The 24314-nt window shown below is 42.4% G+C and overlaps 1 long non-coding RNA gene across 4 annotated transcripts; it reads left to right on the top strand.

Annotated features, from left to right (window-relative positions):
• On the top strand, positions 1 to 22829 carry LOC308479010. Of its 4 annotated transcripts, XR_013987420.1 has the most exons (7): positions 1 to 447; positions 5047 to 5216; positions 7595 to 7704; positions 9661 to 9776; positions 13294 to 13415; positions 13852 to 14544; positions 21651 to 22829. It is a non-coding gene; the product is annotated as an uncharacterized lncRNA (long non-coding RNA). The 4 variants fall into 4 exon arrangements; XR_013987422.1 differs by lacking the exons at positions 1 to 447; positions 5047 to 5216 and adding an exon at positions 6620 to 7125; XR_013987423.1 differs by lacking the exons at positions 1 to 447; positions 5047 to 5216; positions 9661 to 9776 and adding exons at positions 6620 to 7125; positions 8376 to 8483.
• The last annotated feature ends 1485 nt before the right edge of the window (positions 22830 to 24314 follow it).

The following is a 24314-nucleotide window of genomic DNA, read 5'->3' as shown; positions in this document are numbered from 1 at the left end:
TGGACTTGTATATAAATAGCTGTGTGTGCAGCAGAATTCCACCCAGAAGCCTTAAGCAAAGTCAGCAGCGGTAGGACTTTTTGAGCCCAAGTTAGAAACCACATGGAGCTTAATCATTAATCACCAGTCTTTAATTAACAGCTCTGAGCTTTGAACAAAAGGCGCTTACCGCAAGGCTGCTGAGGAGCTCTGAACCTCTTTGGTGTGTTTTCATTTGGAGCACCCAGTGGTCTTCAGAAGAGAAGCTGATAGAGCAGCAACCCTTTGTGTCAAGGGTCAAGATAATAAGGAAGAGCAGATGTTTGTGGCCTTTTCTAGCCTGGCAGCAGTTTCAAGCTGACTCAACATGTACAAGCTGCCAGGTCTCCAAAGCAAGAAACCTATTGCAGCAATGACTCATTGAGAACAGGAATCCAGGCGATGTTTGCTGTTACCAGCTTTGCACAGGTGAGAGTCAAACCAAGTAGAAGGGAAGCTTCTATTGGCCTGGGAAAGTTGATGTTCAGAGTGAGATTGTTCAAATAGGAGGGGGGGGGGGGGAAAGCACTTTGCAAACTGTCCTGAATACTCTTTACAACTTTGTGAAATTTTATTCTAATATGGTCTTTCCCTGCCTGGTTATTATATGACGTTGCAGTAAAATGATAGTAAAAACACTTCTGTGAATTGGCACAGATTAATAAAGCCTGTTTTGCATTAGACACATTTTGTGGGGGGAGTGGAGGATGTTGTTAGCCCCCCTCCAAGTACCATCAAAACTGGTAGTGGATCTTACCTGAAGTCGCAACCAAGCAGTAAAAGGGAGTTTGGGGGAGCATGGCTCTGATTTTGGGTTGCTATTATGGTCATGTATACATTAGACCATGGGAAGGCAAACTAAGGCCCGGGGGCCGGATCTGGCCCAATTGCCTTCTAAATCTGGCCTGTGAACAGTCCGAGAATCAGCGTGTTTTTACATGAGTAGAATGTGTCCTTTTATTTAAAATGCATCTCTGGGTTATTTGTGGGGCATAGGAATTTGTTCATTTCCCCCTCCCCCCAAATATAGTCCAGCCCCCCACAAGGTCTGAGGGAGAGTGGACCAGACCTCTGCTGAAAAAATTTGCTGACCCCTGCTTTAGACAATGCATTCCTATCCCACCCTACTCCAAAAACGTGTAGAGGCAAAGCACTCCAAAAGTACTGCAAAGTTTAAATTTGGACGAGTTTAGCATTTGACCTATAACCATGTCCTTTTGGTGTCACATTTGATGCCCTGTGAATACCCTAAGTTGTTGCCAGTAAACCTGGCTAAAAGCTCAGATGGGAACTGCATGTATCATGCCCAGTTAACTTTGGCCATCACTAGCTTCCAGAATGCATCCTCATCTGCTTGATGCAATGTTTGAGTTACAGAATTGACTGATAGAAACAATCCAAATAAGCAGGGCAAACCTACACAGGTTTACTCAGTCCCAGTATATTCAGTGGGGTTTATTTCTGCATTAGCCACTTCACCACTGCAAAAAAAAAAAAAAAAAAAAAGAGAGGATGAAAGAAGGGTTATATATTTGTATATTTCCTTATGCTCATCAGATGCAAATTTAGAAATGATTGCTATAATTTAAGCAGAAATAAAATGTGTTACATGATAGTGGGGGAGACAGTGACAAGGGCTGGATCTAGACACATCAAAGAAGTGCTTCGGTTAAATGGGTTGCAAACTTTGTATGAGAAATCGAGTAAGCAAAAACAGAACTCCACAGCGCCCTCTGGTGTCACAGTGTTATAATGCATAAATGACGTATATAAAGCGTTTTTTCTTTGTCAATGTAGATGTAGCTGAGTCCAAGGTGACCTGTGTGCCTGTTGGCCCCTGGTTTCCAGCTCTTAAAATAGAGGATGCCTTCAAACAGAGAACTGTCCTCCATTAGCTATTCAGATAGAGGGCTGTTTTTTCTTTGATTGTGGGCCACCTGGCTTAGTGGGACACTAAGACTATAATTCCAAACACACTAGAGAGTATGTCGAGTGCTCTTTACTCCCTAGTAAGTGTGTTTAGAGCTCTGACCTTAATTAAGCACAGTTCTTAATATTCAAAAAGAGCAGTGTTGGGGCTTTATGTTGCCTAGAAACCACACCCTGTGTCTTAATAGCTCTTCATTCTAATCACAAACAAGAGAGTTGATTCTGGTTCACTCATGGTGAGGGAGAAAGCACTCTGCACATGATAGAAGAGCTCCCTTCATTATATTTTAGGGCCAGGCTTTGGCAACAAAAACCTGGTTTGGGGCTATGCCTAGACATAGGAATGAGAATTTGTTTTAACCATAAGTTTTCAAATGGTAAAAAAAAAAAAAATCTGGACAAAAATAAATATCCCATATATTTTCTTGCTTCCCCCCATCTTATTTCTTTTTCTCCATGTCAACACCAAACAAGACAGGACTAAAATTAATGGGGAAAGCAGCAATTAGCAAATTAGGTTAGCGGCGTGTTGCAGTGTGCCATGGCTGCCAGGTGTGAGGGGTTCTGGCAGTATATTTATTAGCGGCTGTCAGAAAAGTGACACTTTGATGAATGGAGCTGGGTAATCAGCACCCTCCGACAGTGAGCACTTCGAGGCCTCAACATGCTAAACTGCAAAATCAAACCTTTTTTTAACCCCCTGCACAAAAATAATAGAAGACCAAACCCCCTACCGACCCACCCCCATTCCTCTATAGGGGAAATATATATTTTCCATCAGGAATTAATGATGTTGATGATAAGAGAGAGAAAGAGAAAGAGAGAATGAGAGTGAGAGAGAGAGAAATGGAAAAATGCAGTTTTATGTAGAAGAATTTCTGGGGTATGGCTGTCCCCCCCCCCCCCAAGATAAGTATCACTTTCACATTTTGGGAAGTAGAATACTTAAAAATATGGGCCATGTAGATCCATGGCTGGTGGGAGGAAACATCTTGTTCTGGTAAGATGAATCAAGTCCGTGACTTTGTGTGTGTTGCACCCTAATCCACAAATCAGTTAATTGGAGGTTTCTAAATTAATTAAACTGATTGACTCACACAACAATTTTATCACTTTCTGTATCTGTACTCAATAAATTAATAAAAAAAAAGAAGTACAGGTCTGGTGGCTGCAAAAATAGGCCACAAGAGACGGCATGTGTATGTACAGCAGTGCCTCGGGTTAAGAACTTAATTCGTTCTGGAGGTCCGTTCTTAACCTGAAACTGTTCTTAACCTGAGGTACCACTTTAGCTAACGGGGCCTCCCGCTGCCACCATGCAGCTGCCACACAATTTCTGTTCTCATCCTGAAGCAAAGTTCTTAACCCGAGGCACTATTTCTGGGTTAGTGGAGTCTGTAACCTGAAGCGTCTGCAACCTGAAGTGTCTGCAACCTGAAGTGCCTGCAACCCGAGGTACTACTGTATGTATGTATGTATGTATGTATGTATGTATGTGTGGGCTCAGCAAATCCCATCAGATGTACACGAGAATTTTTGGTTTAGGGAAGAGGTGGTTAACTTCCTTTCCTCAAGGACTACCTTGAGGGACCACTTCTCTCAAGGGCTGCATGCACACACTCCTGCCACAGACACACATGCACAGCCAAAGTAGACAGGCAAGCATCCACGCACAACAGAGGGGGACACACTTGGCACACCTAAACTTTAGGAGAAATTCACTTCCTTCCTAACTCCCCGCATCATAGTAGAAACCAGCCTGCACCAGCTATGCATGCTGCAAGTTATGAAAGCAAGAAGTTTGGTTTCCCAAGGGTGTGTGTGAAATTGACCTCTGAACCTGACTCCCTCCTCCTGGATCCATGAAGCTGCAAGAGTTCCACCAGTGAAATAGTTTTCAGGGTTGGGCTAGTGAACCCTTTGGGGAGCAGCAAAAATGAATGACCAGAAAGACACCCATCTCTGAAAAGCCTGGAAGGGACAGTGCACCATGCTAGGTATCTGCTTTGCATCTGTTTTGCGGCAGAAGATCCATTTTCAATCTCCTGCCTTTCCTCGTCGAGTTGGGAGACTCTTGCCTGAAACCCCAGAGAGCTTCTGATAGTCATTGGAAACAATACTGAGCCAGATGGACCAACTATCTTACTTAGTATAAGCATCCGATGTTCCTATGTTCTCAATTTGAAATGTGGAACTTTTCATGCACTAAAACTCAAACACAGAATTGCATGAGAATTGTAGAATATAGAACCTGCAGTGCTATTTTTAATAGGGGAAAAAATGGTGGCTATACTCACCACAAAGCTGTTACAGAAAGTGCCATACTTTTAACTTCTTTAGGGAAGGGTGCCAGGACTGTGTACCCTTGAGGTCCCCCCCATCCCCAAAAAAGCACTGAGAAGCTGAAAATACAGAATTGCAAGTGGGGACCTGAGACAGTGGGAGAAGGAAGTCAGTTTCTGGACCTACATGGATAGTTTACTGGGCAAAGGCTTCAGAAGTGACCCAGCCTTGAGCACTCTCTTATTTCATACCCGTCCTAAATAACTTATGCCAGATTTCCAGTCTTGATACTATAAAACTGAACTGTGAGCAGGAGAACTCCCTTGCAGACATGCCCTTGGTGACCCAGAATAAATAAATACAGCAGAGTTAAGCTTGTGTTGCATCAGAACTATTGTTTCAGATGCCAACCTACCTCCTCTTGAGCCCTGCCCAGCCTAGTCGTGACTGGTGCCATCTTCTGAGTAGTAGATCATGACTCTGTCTCACCTCCATGATCTACGATGCCCATACATCCTTAGAGCGAGAGTGCACTCTGGTGATGCATTACACCAATACATCATGGACACAGAGTTTGCTCGGGTGATGTATGAGTGCCCTGAGAATGTATTTCTCAAATGGTAGTATTGTTCAGGGACAAAGCCTAGCCAAAGAGTAGATTCAATTTAATTACAGTGCAAGTGGTAGTCCAATCCTAGGAGGCACTTTGGCATCTGAATGTTGGCACCCTAAAGAAATATAGGTTGCTGTTGCTTGTGCCATTGAGTTACATCCCAATGTGCCACATTTTTTAAGTCTTTTTTTTTTTTTTTGCAGGGAGGAAGGAGCACAGGTTCAACAGCTATTCTGGGCAAAAGGCGGGCAGTCTTTGGAAAAACAGTTTTGGAAGAAAAAGCCATGATGGATGCAGGATGAATAGCCAGTCATATCCTGTACACAAGAGAAACTAGTGTCTGTGCAAAAGGAACTGGTCCCTAGTCTTCAGGGTAAACAATCTGTGCAAATTCCTTCTTGTACACTTAGGATTGTAGAATCATAGAATCTTAGAGCTGGAAGGGGGTCATCTAGTCCAACCCCCTGCAATGCAGGAGGAAGCTCTTCTATAAGCAACCAATAACCTCTGGTGGTATGCTGCTGTTACTTTGGTTGTGTATATAATAGCCTGCTCATTTCTGCTTCCTTACTCCATCAGTGAAGATAATTATGAGCTAACACAGCCATAGGCAAACTCAGCCCCCCAGATGTTTTGGGACTACAACTCCCACGATCCCTTGCTAACAGGACCAGTGGTCAGGGATGGTGGGAATTGTAATCCCAAAAACATATGGAGGGCGAGTTTGCCTATGCCTGAGCTAACACCGGTCCTAAAGTATATGGCCATAACTAATACAGTAATGCATTTTGGCTGAGGAACTGCTGTTATTGACAGTGAGGTTATGAGTCCTTTAAAACTTACTCCAGTAAACAGAACCAGTACTTCATTTTGAGTGATATAAATACCATGCCTTGATTTTAAGAGGGACAACCTGGAACAAAGGAACTTAAAACCATTTATTTAGGACTGAATTGCAACAACGGCTTCCTGTTGCACTATGCTAAAGGTATTTACCTGGCAGTGATGGGAATGATTCTGTTGTATCACCGATTGCTACTCCAGTGAAGGGTCACGGTGCTTGTTTCGTATGCATTTATGCTCTAATTGTATTGTCCCTTTTCTCAGCAATGCTAAGATGGTTGTCTTATCACCAGATTTGTATGGCTGCTGCGAAGGTTCATTTGGCATACATTTAAAGGCTAACTGAATTCTCACAGACTGTGCTTTTGCATTCCATTGCCACATGACTCAGGCCTTTATGCACACACACCTGGGAGGTAACTGAGGGTCACACCCTGTGCATCTGATGAAATGGTCTCTAGTCTATGAAAGCCAATGCCATTATAAAATGTGTTAGCCTGTAAAATTTGTTGATTTCACTGCAACTGACATGGCGATCCCTGTGGAAATTTGCCTCGGCTTCCAGAACATTCCACTTCCAGGTAATTTACCCTGAAGTCATACCCCCCCCCCCAAAAAAATGAAAGCACCCATGACATGATGTCCTTTTTCATTGTTAATAATCATTTGGGTGAGTGAGTTGCAATGGCTTTCATTCTGGCTCCTGTTCTGTTCCCTCACCCTTCCTGGACATTGTTTTCCCTTTATTTGCCAACGGTTCTATAGGCAAAGATATGCAGTATCTCCTGGGGAAAGAAAGGAAGGAAGGAAGAAAGGAAGGAAGGAAGGAAGGAAGGAGAGAAAGAAAGACCTTCTTTGAAATCCTCTCCACCTTAAAAATGGGTCCTTCTCTATTTACCGGTACTAGGCATGTTCTAAATTGTTCTTTGTTTTATTAACCTATGCAATTTTACACCTTGTGCACTCCTTCTTGCCTCTGTGCATTATTCTGGTCTTGGATATTTATTCTTAGTTAAATGGTAAGTGCCAGGTACACAAGGTTCTGTTCTCTGGCTTCTACCCCCTACCCCAACACAGCAGCACGTAGCTCACTAGTAGCGGCTGCTATAAGTCTTCTTGATGCACTGTATTGTTAAGCCATTAGACTTTGGTTTTGCAAGAGACGCACAGAAAACGCTTTCCCCTCCCCACCTCCTCCAGCTTTTGTGTGACCTGAAATGTAGGTTCCGCTAGCAGTGAACTCAATCACGGTTCTCTCCTAGGCTGCTATTAAACCTTGGCTCTAACCATCCAAGAAATTAATCTCCAATGCCCAACCTCTCCTGGTCCCTACTGTGCTCTGTAGCAGCTGCACACCACCTTTGATCCCCAACCGCATGACTTCATCCATAAACCTACGTATCTTGCTGTGACTATTGAACCTCTTCCTACAGTCTGTTGTAAGTAAGGGCCAGGAGAATCTTCAGGACTTTGGTGTTTTACATGTGTCTGCCTCAATCATAGTTTACTTTTACTCTGGGTTTTAAAAAATAGAAAGGAAGTCAAGGGCTTCTCTTTCCTCCCCCAAGCCCTATCCTGGTCAGATTCTTTGATACAGATGATAACTTCCACAATACAGGGAGGCAAAGAGGAGCCAAAAAGCTCCCATGTTTTTATTAGATGTTGGATGCAAATTTCATTGGGATCCCTGATGGTGACTATGTGTCTTTTACTCCAAAACCTTCTTTTAGTTTAAAATGTTATGATCCTACCCAGGAAGTGAGTCTTTACATGTTTAGGCCTTCAGATAAAGGTATTATGGAACTAATAATAACAGCCATTTGTCTAGTGCGGTTAAACCCATTTCACACATCTCAGTAATCCTTACAATGGGCCTGTAAGGAGTTATTTATTATTCCCATTTTACAGATGGACTATTGAGATGGAATGATCATGGCTTGCCAAATTCATGGTAGAGGCAAGAACCAAACCGGTGACATTTGGGTTCACAGCATGCTCCTAACCATGTCTACTCAGAGGTAAGTCTGATTGAATTCATGGGCTTGACAACCAGATAAGTGGAGTTAGGATTGCAGTTGCCTCTGTTTATTACTTTTACAGTTTTAGAAACCAATTCTCAGTTCCCAACAAGATTAAAAACAACATTAAAAAGCAAGATTCATCCAAAGAGCCCAACCAGTGGAAGGCTTGCGCAAGGACATTGGCTTGTACAAAAGGGCTTTGCTCTTGTACCTCCGAAATTAGCTCTGGGGAGGTTCTGCAGAACCCCCTGGGCAGCACAAGTGGGGAGGAAACTGAAATGAATTGTACAGATGGCATATTCATATTGGTGTGATAGTGAATCCAACCCAATAAATCCATCCCTACAAATGTACAATTCATATTTCATAAAGGACTGGGTTACACCTCAGGGAAAGCCTTCTTAATCAAAAAGGAGTTTTTCTTTTTCTTTTGCCATTATATGCTACAATTTTTCTAGTCCTTCGATGGGAAAATTGCCACTCTTGGGGGAAGAAAGGAGCTTCCAGAGAACAGCTGAATTCACAGTGAGCACATTTGCATGACCAGGTTTGGTTTTAAACAAGAATGCTAAGTTAAGAGATTTTTTGGACACATGGCTTCACTTTTTTTGGCTGTTGTGTGATGTCGAGGTCCCACCTTGCAAAAATTCTCCTTTAATTACTTCTAGGGAAGCAAGATCCAGTTGGTAAACTCTGCAGCTCGAGGACAACTTTTCTTGCCAAGCATGCATTACCAAAGACTAATTGTTAGCATGGTGCACCTGCCTGCTCCCCTGGTAGGTAGAGCCAATGAGAGGGGGAAAGGTAATTTATTAATGATCAAGTCACAACTAGCAATGAAAACAATAGGAGTGTCTGCAGGCAGCACTGCTGGGGGCAGAGGTGCAGGTGCTTTGTGCCCTAAATGGGAGAGTCGGCATATTTTTTTATGAAGCTTGTTTGTAGCCCTTTCTCCATTTCCTTCTGCTCTGTGCATGCTCCCTTCCCTTCTCCAAATGTTTTGCCTTCACAACAGGCTCAGCATTCTTGCTTGGGGTGATAAAATAGCTGTCAACTTGAGCATGGAGGAAAAGCACAGAAGCGAAAACACACACACACAAATGCACCAAACAACAACAAAATAGCTGTAAAGACCAAATGAATTGGAGCTGAATTTCCATTGAAACAAGTGATTTGTATTGAGGCTACTAATGTGGTACGTACAGCTAAAAAGGAAAATGGCGAAAGAATGCTTATAGCTGTGGACACCTTTGAGGGGTTAAGGGCTACTCTCAGTCAGTGACTTATTCTTTTTGTGAGATTTGCTACAAAGTTTACTAGTATGGATGGTTAGAAAATACACAGATTTCCCAAAAGATTTCCCACTGCTCTGAGTGGCATGTATAATGCTGCCTTATATGCAACCATGCTATTGGTCCATCTAACTTAGCATCTTCAACTCTGACTGGCATTGTCTGTCACAAGCTCCTTGCTAGAGTGAGCATCAGAGCTTGGGTGCTTTTTAGGAGGCTAAAACAATTGAAACTTTATGTGCAATGGAGAAAACATGGTGGGAAGATACAGCGGACCCCTTTTCCATCCTGGAGTTTGCTGGCAGTTAGAAAGGAGTGTGGGAGCTTACAATGAAAAGAAAACAAAGAGCTATACAAGTGTTCCAGCATTTTTCAATGCTGGGTCCCATTATGTTGTTGGACTCCAATAATATTTAGGTAGCATGGTCAATGGCCAGGGATAATGGGAATTGTAGTTCAGTGCTATATAGGGAGCCAAAGTTGAAAAAGGCTGATGTATACTAACAGTGTCTTTTACAAAAATATATTGTTATTGTTCCGTCATAGATAGGGCCCATCAGATTTGACAGGTGGCAGAACAACCAGGACTGAGATTTCTTTATGGTTTATTTCACAAGCCTCCACGCTCATTTCTCATTTCTACTGCTTTCTTTTTATTCAGTGTTGAGGCCATATCCTCAGGCAGAGCAAGGGGGCAGAGCCAGGAGGACTTTTCGAAATCTGAATTTGCTCCCTCCTTCCTCAAAACAAACACAGTTTTCACCCTGAGAAAAGGAGGTAATAAATATTTTGGAACAAGACAAGTTACACTAGTGGAATGCGCTCCCCAGGGAGACTTGCCAGACACCATCTTTGTTTAGTTTTAAGTGACAGGCAATACTTCCCCCCCCCCCCGGATGCTTTGGCCTTCAACTCAAAGGTTATTGTGGCCTCTTTTAATCTATAGGGTTATATTTTGTGAGATAAGTAATTAGCAAATACAATAATAATAAATAATAGTAGCTGTAATACAGGGCAGCTCTCAGGTTTTTTCCCCAAGCTGTGATGATATTATCTGTTGGCGTGATGATGTCAGAAGTGATTATGTCATCTGCCAGATCATCCTTGTTCTGACAACTGAATGAGGCAGCAATACAAACATTATTTTTCAAAATGATAGCATGGAGGAGGATTCTCATCCAAGGAAAGCTTCTGTTTGGTTTCTGTGCTCATTCTCTGACTTCTGCTGTACTAGTTCGACCCTGCATTTACTACAATTTGAAGGCCTTGTGATCACCTCATTCATTTGCAAGTGGAAGCCATCACTTACCATGGTACTCTGGCAGATGATGCCATTGCTCCTGCTCGCTCTCTCTCTCTCTCTCTCTCTCTCTCTCTCTCTCTCTCTCTCATATCCTGGAGCTGCACTCCCTTGCTCCCCAGGTCCTGCTCCACCACACCATCACATTTAAAATAAATACAAATGCAAGTTTCTAGCTCTCCTGGATGCATATGAATAAGGAGTAATGCATGCAAAATTATTGAAATTAATCCAGCATGCAAATCTATCATTGTGTTTCATTTCTCTCTTAATGAACTTTATGCCAACCAAGCACGGCTGGCACATAGTTTATTAGGGGAGAACCTAAACACAGTGATAGATTCGTAAACTACGTTAATTTCAGTGGGGCTTTTGCATGCATTAATTGATGAAGGATTGTAATGATCATCACATCACAGCAGGATTGTGGTTTAGCAAGAGCAGGATTTTTTTTGTTTGATATTCTGAACATATTTGTACACTTCTAATTGGAGTATTCCAAACAGATCCAAGGCTGAAATTAATTAAGACTTGGTTCTCATAAGGTAAAGGCATGAACAAGGGCCATGTAAGAGACAAAGAAGAAAAATGAGAGTTACGGAGGCATAGCTCTACTTGCGCACCATCATCAAGCATGTGTAATGACTACCCATTTCTTTTTTAAGGAAAAAGCAGCTGTCAGGACTAATAGGAGCTGTAGTCCAGCAACATCTGGAGAGTCACAGGTTCCTCATACCTGACAAGTTAGCCTATGAGCTTTTCAAATGGGAAATTAAGCACAACTATGCATGAGAGCCCTTTGCCCTACATAATGAGGGTTAGGACAGGAAGGCTGTTGATCACTATGCATTCCCATGTTATGCTGCTTTATTTTATACAAAGAGGAGAGATGTAAACCAGGCTTCTGCGGAATGTCCCCACTAAGCTGAATTTTAAGGCAGCAATCACATACAATAGCTTTATCCATTCAGCAGTTCAAATCCATATTTACCCTCCAGCCTCCTGATCAGCATTGGAATTTTCTAGCTTTTTTCCTCTGGGTTAACGCTGCTGCAAAGCTGTCCATCAGGACCTCTGCTGGCTTCCGCAGAGCGCCATTAATAAAGTCAGTGAAATAGAGAAATGGGATCCTTCTAGAACTGCTCAGATTGTGGTGTGTGTGTTTTCACCCCTGTGAAACCAGCTGGGGTGCCCGTGTTGTGGATAAATGCAGTGATGAATGGTGGGTCAAAGAAGGAGCAGGCTGATTTCGCTCCAAGCTTGACCCTGTCTCAGGTCTGACGTTTGAAATGACAGGTGCATTAAAAAGTTATTTGTTTGGAGTGGGAGAAGGGGAGTCATTTGCAGTGCTTGGTGGACACGGCACCTGGCCTAGCAGGAAAAACTGGAAGAAAAGTGATCCAAGTTCTTTCCTGCGTACAGTGCAATCTTTTCTTTATGAAGTCAGCTACTGTGAAAATTCATGGACAGGTCAATGCACCAGGTCAGCGGCTTCTTCTCGCACATAGGGAGAATAAATGGGTTAGTTGTAGTCTCCTTATTGAGCTAGTTGTGTGGGAAGGAACTTTATAATAATCCATCACAAATAATCCAGCTATTTTATCATTGATTTCTCAAAGCATCCCACCCCCTCCTATTTAGATTTAAAATGGGCTCACGAAACCTTGGAACAGGTGTTCACATTTCGATATCTGATTGCTCCTTGCAATCTCGAAGTTTCCATTTGCCATCTGTAAAGTGGAGATAATAGCAACGTGTCTGTCAGGGTTGTTGTAAATCATCCAAAGCACAGAGGTGTGCAGAACATTTTGTGGAGAGAGTGGGCTACGTCTTTCCATGGGAAGGAAAACTCCATTCCTCCCATCTCAGCAGTGTGGTGTAGTGGTTAAGAGCGGTAGACTTATCATCTGGTGAACCAGGTTCACGTCTCAGCTCCTCCACATGCAGCTGCTGGGTGACCTTGGGTTAGTCACACTTCTCTCAAGTTTCAAGTTTATTGCGGCCAAAGCCAGTGACACTAAACACCACAAGATCAGACAACAAGAAATCAGCAACAACTTCAGAAAAGAAAAAAGGTTACACAAGGGAACTTCGCAGTGTGCCATTCAACAGAAGAGATTTACGCTTCTTAATTACTAAAGTGCAAAATTTAGCCACCTCATATGATATTGAGCTTGAGGAATCTTCCAGGAGGTATTTTCGAAGAATTTCAGGGGAGGATTCCAAATAATATTGAAGGGGTATAAATTTTGATAGAAGCGGTAAAATAAGTTGAACTCGTTCTTCACTATAGAATGTCACACTTCTCTGAAGTCTCTCAGCCTCATTCACCTCACAGAGTGTTTGTTTTGTGGGAGGAAGGGAATAGGAGATTGTTAGCCGCTTTGAGACTCCTTAGGGTAGTGATAAAGTGGGGTATCAAATACAAACCCCTCCTCCTCCTCCTCCTCCTCCTCCTCCTCCTCCTCTTCTTCGGCATCCTCAATTTTGACTTTGTCCCACACAATGCCTTAGCACTCTTGCACCTCCAAGAAGATATGGGTGAATTTGTCAGTTTGGGTGTCTCTCAGTTCCTTATTTTCCCCATTGAAATTTCAATTATCTACATTTACATACCATTTTATGGATTTTTTTAAAAAAGAAAAAGTAATTATGAAGAGTCATCAACATTTGTGTGTGAATGTCTCCTGATGTACACAATTTTGTGTGCATTTTTGCCTCATTTACAAATTTTTGCAAAGCAATTTCCCATAGTACAATGCATTTTAAAACATTCTTTTCACTAATATATGCATTTCAATGTAAAATTTACACTAGTATATGCATTTTTGTACACATTATTATCAGGAGGACTTCATTGCAAAATTCAGAGAACTGTGAACTTTGATGGGCTCCTGTGATTTGGTTCACACATTGTTTCAGAAAATTAAAATTGTGCAGGTTCACCTTCACATGTGAACTAAATTGAATTTATTTCCCCCTTCTGTACATCAGATTCACCTATGCCAGCTTGTCACTATTCGCGAGGACAGACTAAAGCACATACTGGAGCTTTGGGTTTGTTCAGTCAAAGTGGATTAAAGAGCTAATGGAAAGATGTATAAACACTCCACAAGGTAATTTGGATGAATGCATGACAAACGCTCACTAAAGACTGGATATGGTCTAACCTTCACTTACGCAAATCAGGATGAACGCAAATCAGGTATTCATTGGGAGGGAGATGGCCTTCATCTGCATTAGCACCAGATGGAATTCTGTAGGTGGTGGTATGATCAGCAGAAGCACCCCATCCAAGACTGCCGTGACCTGGGCCATCTCCCTCCCGATGAATACCTCTCCCTAATTAAATCAGGCAAGTGCCAACTGTGGGCATACCTGCTGAACGCACACCTGTTCACCTATGCCTTCTGTGACCTTTGCTATTGATTAATACCAGTTGCTGAAGTCCTTGGTCATTGTTATGAATTTACTGGTTTTATTGGTGTTTATTTTTATAGGATGTTGCTATTTTTTAATATTGCACCAGCCACTTTGATATTTCTTTTGCAGATGAAAAGTAGCACAGAACTAGGCGTTGAGGCTAGATCTTGCGGTGCTTTAGAACAGCCTCTGGATAGGCAAATGAAACAGTGGATGTGCTTTCAGCAGTCAAACCAAGCAGCTTGGAGTCCCCTGGTCTGGAGATTGCTGGAAGAAATCTATGCGTAGGAAACTGCATTTCACCAAGTCAGACCATCCATCTACCTAGTTCAATATGACCTACATTGACTAGAAGCAGCTCTCCACAGTTTCAGACAGGGGACATTTCCAGGCCTACCTGGAGATGCTGGGGATTGAACCAGGGACCTTCTGCATGCAAGGCAGATGTTGTACCACTGAGCTACAGCTATTCTACAGAATTAGCATCATGGCGGAACTCAGCCTTGAGGCATGCTGATTCATTTCCACAGAGCTCAAGAAGGAAATATTCACAATGGAGTGATCCTCTTATTTGTGACTACAGTGGTACCTCTGGTTGCGAACGGGATCCGTTCCGGAGGCCGTTTGCAATATGAGCAGAATGCAACCCACGTCTGTCCGTGCATGAGTCGTGATTCACTACTTCTGTGCATGCGCGTGACATAATTTTAAGCGTCTGTGCATGTGCGAGCTGTGAAACCCAGAAGTAACCCATTCTGGTACTTCTGGGTCGCCGCGGGACGCAAGCTGAAAACGCGCAACCTGAAGCAAACGTAACATGAGGTATGACTGTACAGCGTGAGGCTTTTATTCTAGACTGTACATAGCATTGTGGGAGGAAAAATCACTCCTGTGTAGTCAGTAAGCATAACTATGAACTGAATGATTTGTGGCAAGACTCCAGAGGTCATATGCTGGGACTCTATCCTCTGGTGAATTTAACTTGGTCACAGGGCAATCAAAATGAAAAGCTGACTGCTATTTGATTCCACAATGTACCGTAAGTGCATCAGAATATCTGGGGCTTGCGTTTATTTTGCGTATCTGTCCCCTAGTCATATACATTTAATGGAATCAAGACTTCTGATTTACACTAAAACAAGCCTATTTTCTTGTGGGATTTATGTCTTTGGCACTAGACACCCCTGCACCACACAGCAGGATTTTTTTTTTTATCACTCTATTTCTTTTTCCTGACATATGTTTTAATACCAGTGGCAGTATTATACCTGAGCATTTTACAGGATCTTATACCTGAGCATTTTACAGGATCTTAAAGCAAGATTGGATACAAAACAGTGTATGCTTTATTATGCTAGTGGATCAGTCCTTTGTTAGGTAAGTTGGTCGTAACTAATATTGGTCATATGGCAGGAGATAATGGTTAGGAGTGGGATGAGGAAACTGTGACTCTCCAGATGTAATTGGACTTCAACTCCCATAATCCCTGACCATTGGACATGCTGTTTGTAACTGATGGGATTTCAGAGTCTGACAACATCTGGAAGGCCTTAGGGTCCCCAGACTTGGGTTAGGAGATGGTTAGAAATCTCCCAATGCATTTGTGTGAGGCACCCATCAGAGAGAAGGTGATATTCCCTCTAAGTGAGGGCAGGAAGCAGATTTGTTTGTTTGTGTCTGTGTGTCCCATCAGCCCCAGCCACCATGGCCAGTGATCAGGGAAGATGTGAATTATGGAAGGCATCTCACCGGTTATCCCTGTGCTACTTGATTTAAGTCAAATGTTTTGGCTGCAGAACAACACACAGTGGGGGGAAAAGCTTTTCTTCATTGTTTTGTTTTTGAAAAACAAGCGAACAGCCCAAATTGGTTAGTTCTTCACATTTACCCAGTTCCAAGTTTTGTGGAGAAAGGGAAAGACATGCTCAGCCTGTGCATTTATTCAGCCCACTGCCTTTAGTAATATACAGTGTTCATTTACAAATGCACCCATTGTGCGGATGCATATGGGGATGCAAGTTTCCACCAGGGAAAAATCTTAAAATTCATTTCTCTCTCTCTGTCAATTTCAACCCGACTTCTTTCTCTTTCCCCTCCATTGTTATTATTTTTTTACATGCATTTACCTAAGAGGAAAACAAATATTGTTTTCCCCACCCTGCCAGCTAGGGTTGAGTTGCTTTCCTAGCAGATCTCGATTTCCCTGTGAATTGGCAGCCATCGATACTGGACAAACCACCGCTCAGTTCTGTGGCTCATAACACTCCTGAATAAGCCCAAGCTGCTTATTCAATGTATCTGACGAATGTCCCCAAAGAACACCTTACAGGCTGGTTCACTACAGCTCTCTTAGCAGCAGAATTTGAAATGAAACAACATTTGTTATTAAGCCATGAGTGTTATTTTTAAGGCTGCCAAAAGCTGAAAACGGGCATTGGAGATCTCTGTTGTACTTACACAAAACAATGAGGGTCTCACGCTGAGGTTGTTTACTGTTTTGCCTCATGATATGACAAGATGGAGTATCGGTCGGGAAGAATATAACCCACCCACCCCCGGCGAAACTCTTTTCTCTGTAGTGAGTACATACAGACATAGAAAAGGACCGTTCCTGAAGTGACACTTCAGAAGCAAGTCTCTCCGCAGCAACTGATTTAATGGGCCATTTGGGAGAAATTGATGCGGCTTTCAATAGATAACTGATATGGCTACTTAAAAAAACAAAACAAAATCCCACCACACAAGCTGGTGTAAGTACTCCCAGCATACAAAACATTCCTGCTAAATATATAGCTCAGTAGTAAATATATACTGAGGTAGAGGTGCTGTAAATACCTTTAGGTGGCAGTGATTAATATAACACCTAGGTCTGTAAAAGTCAAGAGAATGTGGAAGGAACTGTGTGGATTAGGAGGTAATGGTCTTAAGCATACTATTTAGGGTATATACGCCTGTGTGTTTGTGTGTGAGAGAGGAGGGGTCCCTCAGAGTTTGGAAAGCTGTGCATTCTTTTTTCAGACACAGACTTTCCCTGCTTAGTTGATTGAGAGGCTTTGCACTTCTTCAAAAGACTGGTGCATTCAGTGGACAAGACTAATAGTGGGTCCAACAGCCAAGAAATCAGGAAAGTGCTTTCTGCACATGATGTAGAGGGAATACTACTATGACTGCTAATTTTATACCCCGCCCATCTGGCTGGGTTTCCCCAACCACTCTGGGCGGCTCCCAACAGAATATTAAAAACACAACAAAACATACAGTGGTGCCTCGCAAGACGAATGCCTCACAAGACGAAAAACTTGCAAGACGAAAGAGTTTTTCATTTTTTGAGTTGCTTCGCAAGACGAATTTCCCTATGGGCTTGCTTCGCAAGACGAAAACGTCTTGCAAGTTTGTTTCCTTTTTCTTAAAACTGTTACAGTAATACAAGGTGCATTGCTTGAAGAGGTGCAGTTGCGACTTGACTTCGGGGAGCAACTCATAGCATGCGGTGTGGTAGCCTTTTTTGAGGTTTTTGAAGACTTTGGTGATTTTTGAAGCTTTTCCAAAACTTCTTTTGCAGCCATTTGGTAAGTTAAACTTTTAAAACTTTTTTGGGGGTTTTTTGGATTTTGGGTTAATAAACTCTTTTTGTACCAAATTTGGCTTTGTTTGGACTTTTTTTGACCATAGGAACACATTAATTGATTTTCAATGCATTCCTATGGGAAACCATGCTTTGCAAGACGAAAAATTCGCAAGACGAAAAAACTCGCAGAACGAATTAATTTCGTCTTGCGAGGCACCACTGTAAAACATTAAAAATTTCCCTAAACAGGTGTCTTCTAAAAGTCAGATAGTTGTTTATTTCCTTGACATCTGATGGGAGGGCGTTCCACAAGGTGGGCACCACTACCAAGAAGGCCCTGTGCCTGGTTCCCTGCAACCTCACTTCTCTCAGGAAGGGAACTGGCAGAAGGCCCTCAGAGCTGGACCTCAATGTCCAGACTGCATGATGGGGGTGGAGACGCTCCTTCAGGTGAGGGTAGATGACAGTGCTATCTTCTAGGGGTGCTCAAGGGTACACAGAGCTGGCACCTTTTCCCCTCCCCAAACATTAAAACTGTGGCCCTTACTGTAACAACTGCAGTAAGTGCAGATGGGGCTCATCAGTCTGGGAAGGTAGCCCATCTAGGAGAAGGAAAACTCTGATCCTAAACTTCCACTGCCTTGCGGGACATTTTTGGGAGAAGAAATGGCTAAAGTGTATTATTACTATTAATAACAATTCCTGCTATATGTACTGTGGTTACAGTCTCAAAATATCCATAACAGTGGTTCTCCAAACTGCTTCACATAACTGTGGTGAATATTATCATGTGTTGTAAACAAGTGCTCACTTATTGGTTCTGTGGGAACGCTGAGACAGTTTATAGTAGCTTCCAGATGCATGCTTGCCATGAGTATGAGATGTACCTCATGATATTTTACTGTGGTCGTCATAGAGATACACCTTGAATAAATTGGATTTTGGTCCCTGTTCTTCCCTGCCCCTCCCCTGGCATGCAAATATCCTTTGGTTTTCAGCCCTCTCGGGACTGGTGGCAGCTAGAGGAATAGGCATCTTAATATGTTTGAGTGAATCAGTGAATATAAGAATATTATACATTTTCTGTTCTTTCATAAATATTTGGTGCACAATTCTCCGATCTCTGGACAACCCGTCTTACCCAGGACACGTTTGTGTAAAGCTGTAAAACCTACCCAATAACTGGAAACAGTAAATCCAGAAATTGGCACATCAATGCTCATAAGTAAGGGCAAGACCTTTCTGTCAATGTTCATTTACAGAACAAATGCTGGGGGACTATTCTCAGCGGAGCTGTAAATATCCCCATTGTACTAATGTACTGGGAATCATTGCCCTAGGCTAGCGACTGTTTTTAATTGGAACTCTGGATTAGTGAAATCAGATGAACTGAGCAGCATCACAAATATTTTATGTATTTGATGGTGCTGATACTATTAATAATATAGCAGTTTTCATAGACCCCCACAACTACTGATTTAGCTGCTTTACATAGTTGTAATACAAAAAAAATACAATTAAAAAAGAGTTTAGTTTTCATTTAAAATTTTCATTTAAGCCTAAATTTAAAAGGCGGGGAGGAATTGGAAAAGTAAATAAACACCAAAGATGGCTGATTTGGGAATCCTCCAGCAACACCTGGATTTTTTATTTTAAGAAAAACATCCTCCCTACTGGAAGTGAAAATGCTTCATGAATGGGAGTGAAGGAATAACCCATATATCCAGCATAGTAATAGTGGTAGAGGGGAAATCTCTGGATTGCAACCTGACAGCTTTATTTTGCAGTTACTTCTTAAACTATTATTATTATTATTATTATTATTATTATTACTGCAACAGACCCTGGCTTGGTGAGCAAACATGTGAAGACACTGTACAGTGGTACCTTGGGTTACATACGCTTCAGGTTACATATGCTTCAGGTTACTTACGCTTCAGGTTACAGACTCCACTAACCCAGAAATAGTACCTCGGGTTAAGAACTTTGCTTCAGGATGAGAACAGAAATCGTGCTCCAGCGGTGCTCCGGCAGCGGGAGGCCCCATTAGCTAAAGTGATGCTTCAGGTTGGGAACAGTTTCAGGTTAAGTACGGACCTCCGGAACGAATTAAGTACTTAACCTAAGGTACCACTGTACCTGTAAATGAGAACTGAATCCACACATCTGGAAAGCAGGAAGGCGAAGTCTTGCTATGGAGGCAGTGGAGGTTAAGGAAGAAAAAGCCCTGCTCCCACACAGAGATTGGACTCCTTGAGAGTTCATGGAAAACTTTCCAGCATACACCTGAGCTTGCAAATTTATTGTGCAATATGTTTAAAAAGGAGAGAGAGAGAAGTGCAAAGATAGAGGGAGTATTGCTCAGCCAGCCTAAACCAGAGCGTGTACCTGGACAGCTGGTACTTTTCAAAGTGCCTTCATTTTATAGCTATCCATCATGCACAAGGGAGAGCAGCCAAGCCCTGAATTGCAGAACTAGTACCTTGGGAGTGTTCAGCTGTGAAACCTGAGTTGGCAGCACAGATTTGCCATATGAAAAATGCTCGAAGGGTTTCCCTCCCTCCCCTTTATTTGAAGGAAGCGAGAAGGGTTCACAGTCTCTGAATCAATTCCCAAAGAAGAGTACTGTAATTTTTGGCAAGGAAACATCCAACAGGATGTATTTTTAAACCAACAAGATCCCCTCAGAAACATTTTGAACTTTGGGTCTGAAAGCTTATGGAGATCAGTTAAAGAAGGTGATGAGTCTGCTGCTCACGTTACATTTTGTGCCAGGAAAATGTTTTACAAAAATATGTACCGGTATATTGAGGGAACCTGCTTATGAAAATGTGTCCATTAGGAGAAATTTGCTCTAAAATCCTGAGGCATGCTCATGATGACTTTTTGAAGAAAATTTGAAAACTGGTGTAGAAATGAACTTAAGGTTGGAAAAATTAGAAAGCTAAATTGGAATATTCACTCTTCGCCATAGTGGACCTGCCAATTTCACCACCGCCCAGCAAAGAAACTACTGAGGGCAAAACAACATGTGATGATAATAGGGCTTTTGAAAAGGCATGCCTAAGCCAGAAGGGTTTTTTTTTGGGGGGGTGCACAGTTGTGAGCCCCAATCCAGAATATGCTCCCAACCCAAATCTGGGAGCATGCGCCAGTTTCCCACTGAAAGCCACCACTGTGGCAGGGTGCAGTAAACAATACCTTTGCAGGGCAAGTAACTTGCAGAAATCTGTGTGATGCTTGGCTGGAGATTGCCATGGTCTCCGAATACAAATCCCCCCTTCAGAATGAAAGCAGATGATTTAAGTGTGTGGTGTAGTGGTTAGAGTGGTGGACTAAGACCCAGAAGGTCAGGGTTCAGATCCCCACTCAGTCATAAAGGTGACATTCGGCCATTTAAAGTCTCTCAGCCTGACCACAGTCACAGTCTCTCAGACTAACCACAGTCTCTCAGCCTAACAGCCTTACAGGGTTGTTGTGGGGAATAAATTAGGTGGGTGGAGAGAACCATGTACACCACCTTGAGCTCCTTAGAGCAGGCATAGGCAAACTCGGCCCTCTAGATGTTTTGGGACTACAACCCCATCATCCCTAGCTAGCAGGACCAGTGGTCAGGGATGATGGGAATTGTAGTCTCAAAACATCTGGAGGGCCGAGTTTGCCTATGCCTGCCTTAGAGAAAGAGGTGAGATATAAATGCAACAAACCAACAAACATTAAAAGGCTGCTTGCTATAACTAACATTTGGCCCTGGAACCACCTCAGACATATGTGTATTCAAGGATTTACTACTGAGGAGGTTGTTTTGGATTTGTTCACTCATGCCAGAGGTCAAATTGGGGAAAGCATGCGCATCCTGGGGAACTTCCATGCACCTCACTAAGGAAGCCAACCTTTCGCTTTGAGAATTACTGCCGTTAAGCCCCATAGTTGGCTCCAAACAGCAATTCTGATTTAATCAGGGTTCTACAGTCTGTAAGTCCATAGGTAAATAAAGCAGCCGCTATAGTTTATCATTTATTTATGAACCTATTTGCGGCCGGTGTTTTGCATATTAATCAGCGGTTCTCCATGTGGCAATTCTGTATTGAGAAGAAAAGGCGGGGGCCAGAAACGGCCCGCTCCTTGTATGTGACTTCTCTTGCCCCTGGATAATATGCAAAGAATTAGATTAGAAATAGCCTTATGAATAAATGATGAAATCCCGAGTTATGTATATATTTAAATGGCGGTGTCACTCTTGAGAACACATGGGAAACAGCTTCCCTACTGCCCCCCCGACCTGCCTCCACCACATCTTTTCCACCACGAGGCCACAACGGAAAACATTGTGTGTTAAAATGTGTTTGTCTTGCTTTAGGTGGAAAAGAAGCACAGAGCATCTGAGGTGAAGAAGACACCCTGAGGACTGACCCAAGGCTGCTGTTGTCACAGAAGACCAAGTCACAGGCCGGGAAGTGCCGTATGCTATTTTTAACCATGTGCCCAAAATAATGGGGTGCCAGGAGAAAGTCAATGAGTGGAAGATTACAGTGTTCTTGACCACAGATGATGAGGACAGAACCCACCACTGTGACACACACCAGCTTAGTATACAAAATATGTAGTGTCTCTTATGTTAAGATGAGAATAGTGACATGTTTCTTTTTAAAACCCACCTATGTATGGATATTTCCCAGAATGGGTAGCTGTGTTAGTCTTTTGCAACAAAAGCAGTGAAGAATCTTGTGGCACCTGAGAGACTAACACATTTACTTAGGCCAGGGGTGGGGGAGAAACTTGATTCTGCTTGCATTTTGATGAGAAAATACACAATTTGCACTTCTGCAACCAGTTACTGAACTCAAATCACTGAGGAAGCGCTGTAGCTAAGCAGCAGAGCACTGTTTTGCATGCAGCAAGGCCAAGGTTCAATCCTCAGCATTTCCAGGAAGGGCTAGAAAAGCATCTCTGCTTGAAACACTGGAGAGAAACTGCCAGTCAGTATGGACAATATGGAGCTATATGGACCGATAGTTCGATTTTGTATAAGGCAGCTTCTGTTAAAGAAATGTTTCATATGCATATCATGTAAAGTTTATATACACTGAGGTTTGGAAGAAAAAAAACTTATGTAAAGGTTTGCATTTGCAAAGTAGAAAAGTTTGTATTAGGCATGAGAGGTTTCACACTGACAAATGCGGCAGAAAAGGTTGAATGTTTCCGTTTCAGTCTTTAAGCTCATCGATGACTCATCCTGGAAACCTGAGCTTCAGATCTCTCACAACGGGAAGGTGAAACCTGAGACTTCAGCGTCTCTGTCAGCAATGGAGCTTGCAACAGAAACAGTAGTGGTTTCACTCTGCAATGATGGATGAGCAACTTGCTTAGGATCTCCCTTTCTTTCTCTGGGACTGGAGATGAGAACGTTCTTGTACTAAATCAAGGACTAAAAAGAAGATGGGACCGCATTGGTTGTTTGATTAAAAGCAATGAGTTACTTTGTATCTTGTAACAGTTTTCCAGGACTATTTTAAGTTCAATAAAGCTTTGAAACTTTTCTTGTGGTGGGGAGCCTTCATTCTGCACAAGAGCCAAGATCCAAATCAGGGATTCTGATGCTGCAACTCTAACTGCCTCATATGTTCCTAAAACACAACAACTATCCTTTGAAATTCACAAACATCCGAATTTTGCAATTAAGTTCACTAACAAAATATTGTGTATAAAACTACAGATATTGGGGTGAAATGTGTTCAGAAGTGCATATATTAGTGGAAACAGCATACAAAAAGGCAATGCATTATGTTTGGGAGAAGCACTGGCAAAAATATGCATATTACTAAAAAAAAAAGCATACAAAATGGGTAGTGGGAGAAATTTGCACTAAAATGCTGACAAATTTTCACGAGGACTTCCTTTTTTAAACAATAAGAAGTGTAAACCGCTGCAGTAACATGGGAAAAGTGCTTTTAAGATTGGAAAAACGAGAAACTGAGATAAGCTGCAATTGACAGTTTCTAGGAGTTGACAGGCTAGTATAGGGCACTAGGGATATTGATAATGATCTATTTGAGTCAGTGAGCAGGCCAGTGTAGGGCAAAAGGCTGCCATGTTTCATGATATAAGCAGCCACCTGTATACAATGTGTGCAGTGGCCATGCTGGGAATTCAAAATAATGCCACATGACTCATGTAGCCAATCACAGCTAGCAGGCCTCCAGAATTGAGTCTCTGCTATGCCGGAAGTGAGTATTTGCTGAGAATGGCTTGCCTCTAGTACAGAGTTACATTGTTACTCGAAATAACTCCAGTTAATTTTCCTTAAACAATCACAGACTAAATTTGGAAGGAATGCAGATGCTTTTCCAAGTCTAATTATAATGGTGCCTGCAACACTGAGCTATTATTTCAAACAAGGACTACTTCAGCAGGATCCCTCAGATTGGGCCTCCCGGTCATTACTGTACCGCTCTGCTGGCTTGTGGACTTGGCATGCATGCTTTATGCTGTGGATTCAAACGCACCTTATTGCAACTGTATTAACTCCCCAAACTGCACAATAATATACTAGACGGAGAGTATTGGCCCAGAAAGTCATGCCCTGCTGCTAATGAGGGTTGTTCTCTTCAGACATTTTATTGCCCCCTGTTTCGGGATTCCTTAATTGCTTTAATCTTGGCAGAAATACTTATCTGGGGAGGGGGCTTAGGGTGAGGGAGGGCTGCCTAAACCAGCAAGTCCGGAATCTAATGATGATTAAGCCAGAGACAACAAGATACATGGAAATAAGGGTCCGATACAAAGCCAAAAAGGGGAAAACTTACCCACAGAAACACAGCATTTGTATACAGACTTTGCTTCTCTTATATCAGAGAAAGGCAGAAATATAGTTTCTTCCAATTAGAGTCTACCATGATTCTATGAGAACCCCTTATTTACCTATGAGGCATTACTAGCTATGCAGTCTTTCCTCAGACTTTGCTGTCTATCAAATATATGCTTATGCTGCTGTTTATTAGGTTTGTTTTTATGGGTTATTGCA

The sequence above is a fragment of the Podarcis pityusensis genome, assembly GCF_964106645.2.
Source record: "Podarcis pityusensis genome assembly, chromosome: 6".
Taxonomy (NCBI): Eukaryota; Metazoa; Chordata; class Lepidosauria; order Squamata; family Lacertidae; genus Podarcis; species Podarcis pityusensis.
This window is presented reverse-complemented; position numbering and strand designations above follow the sequence as displayed.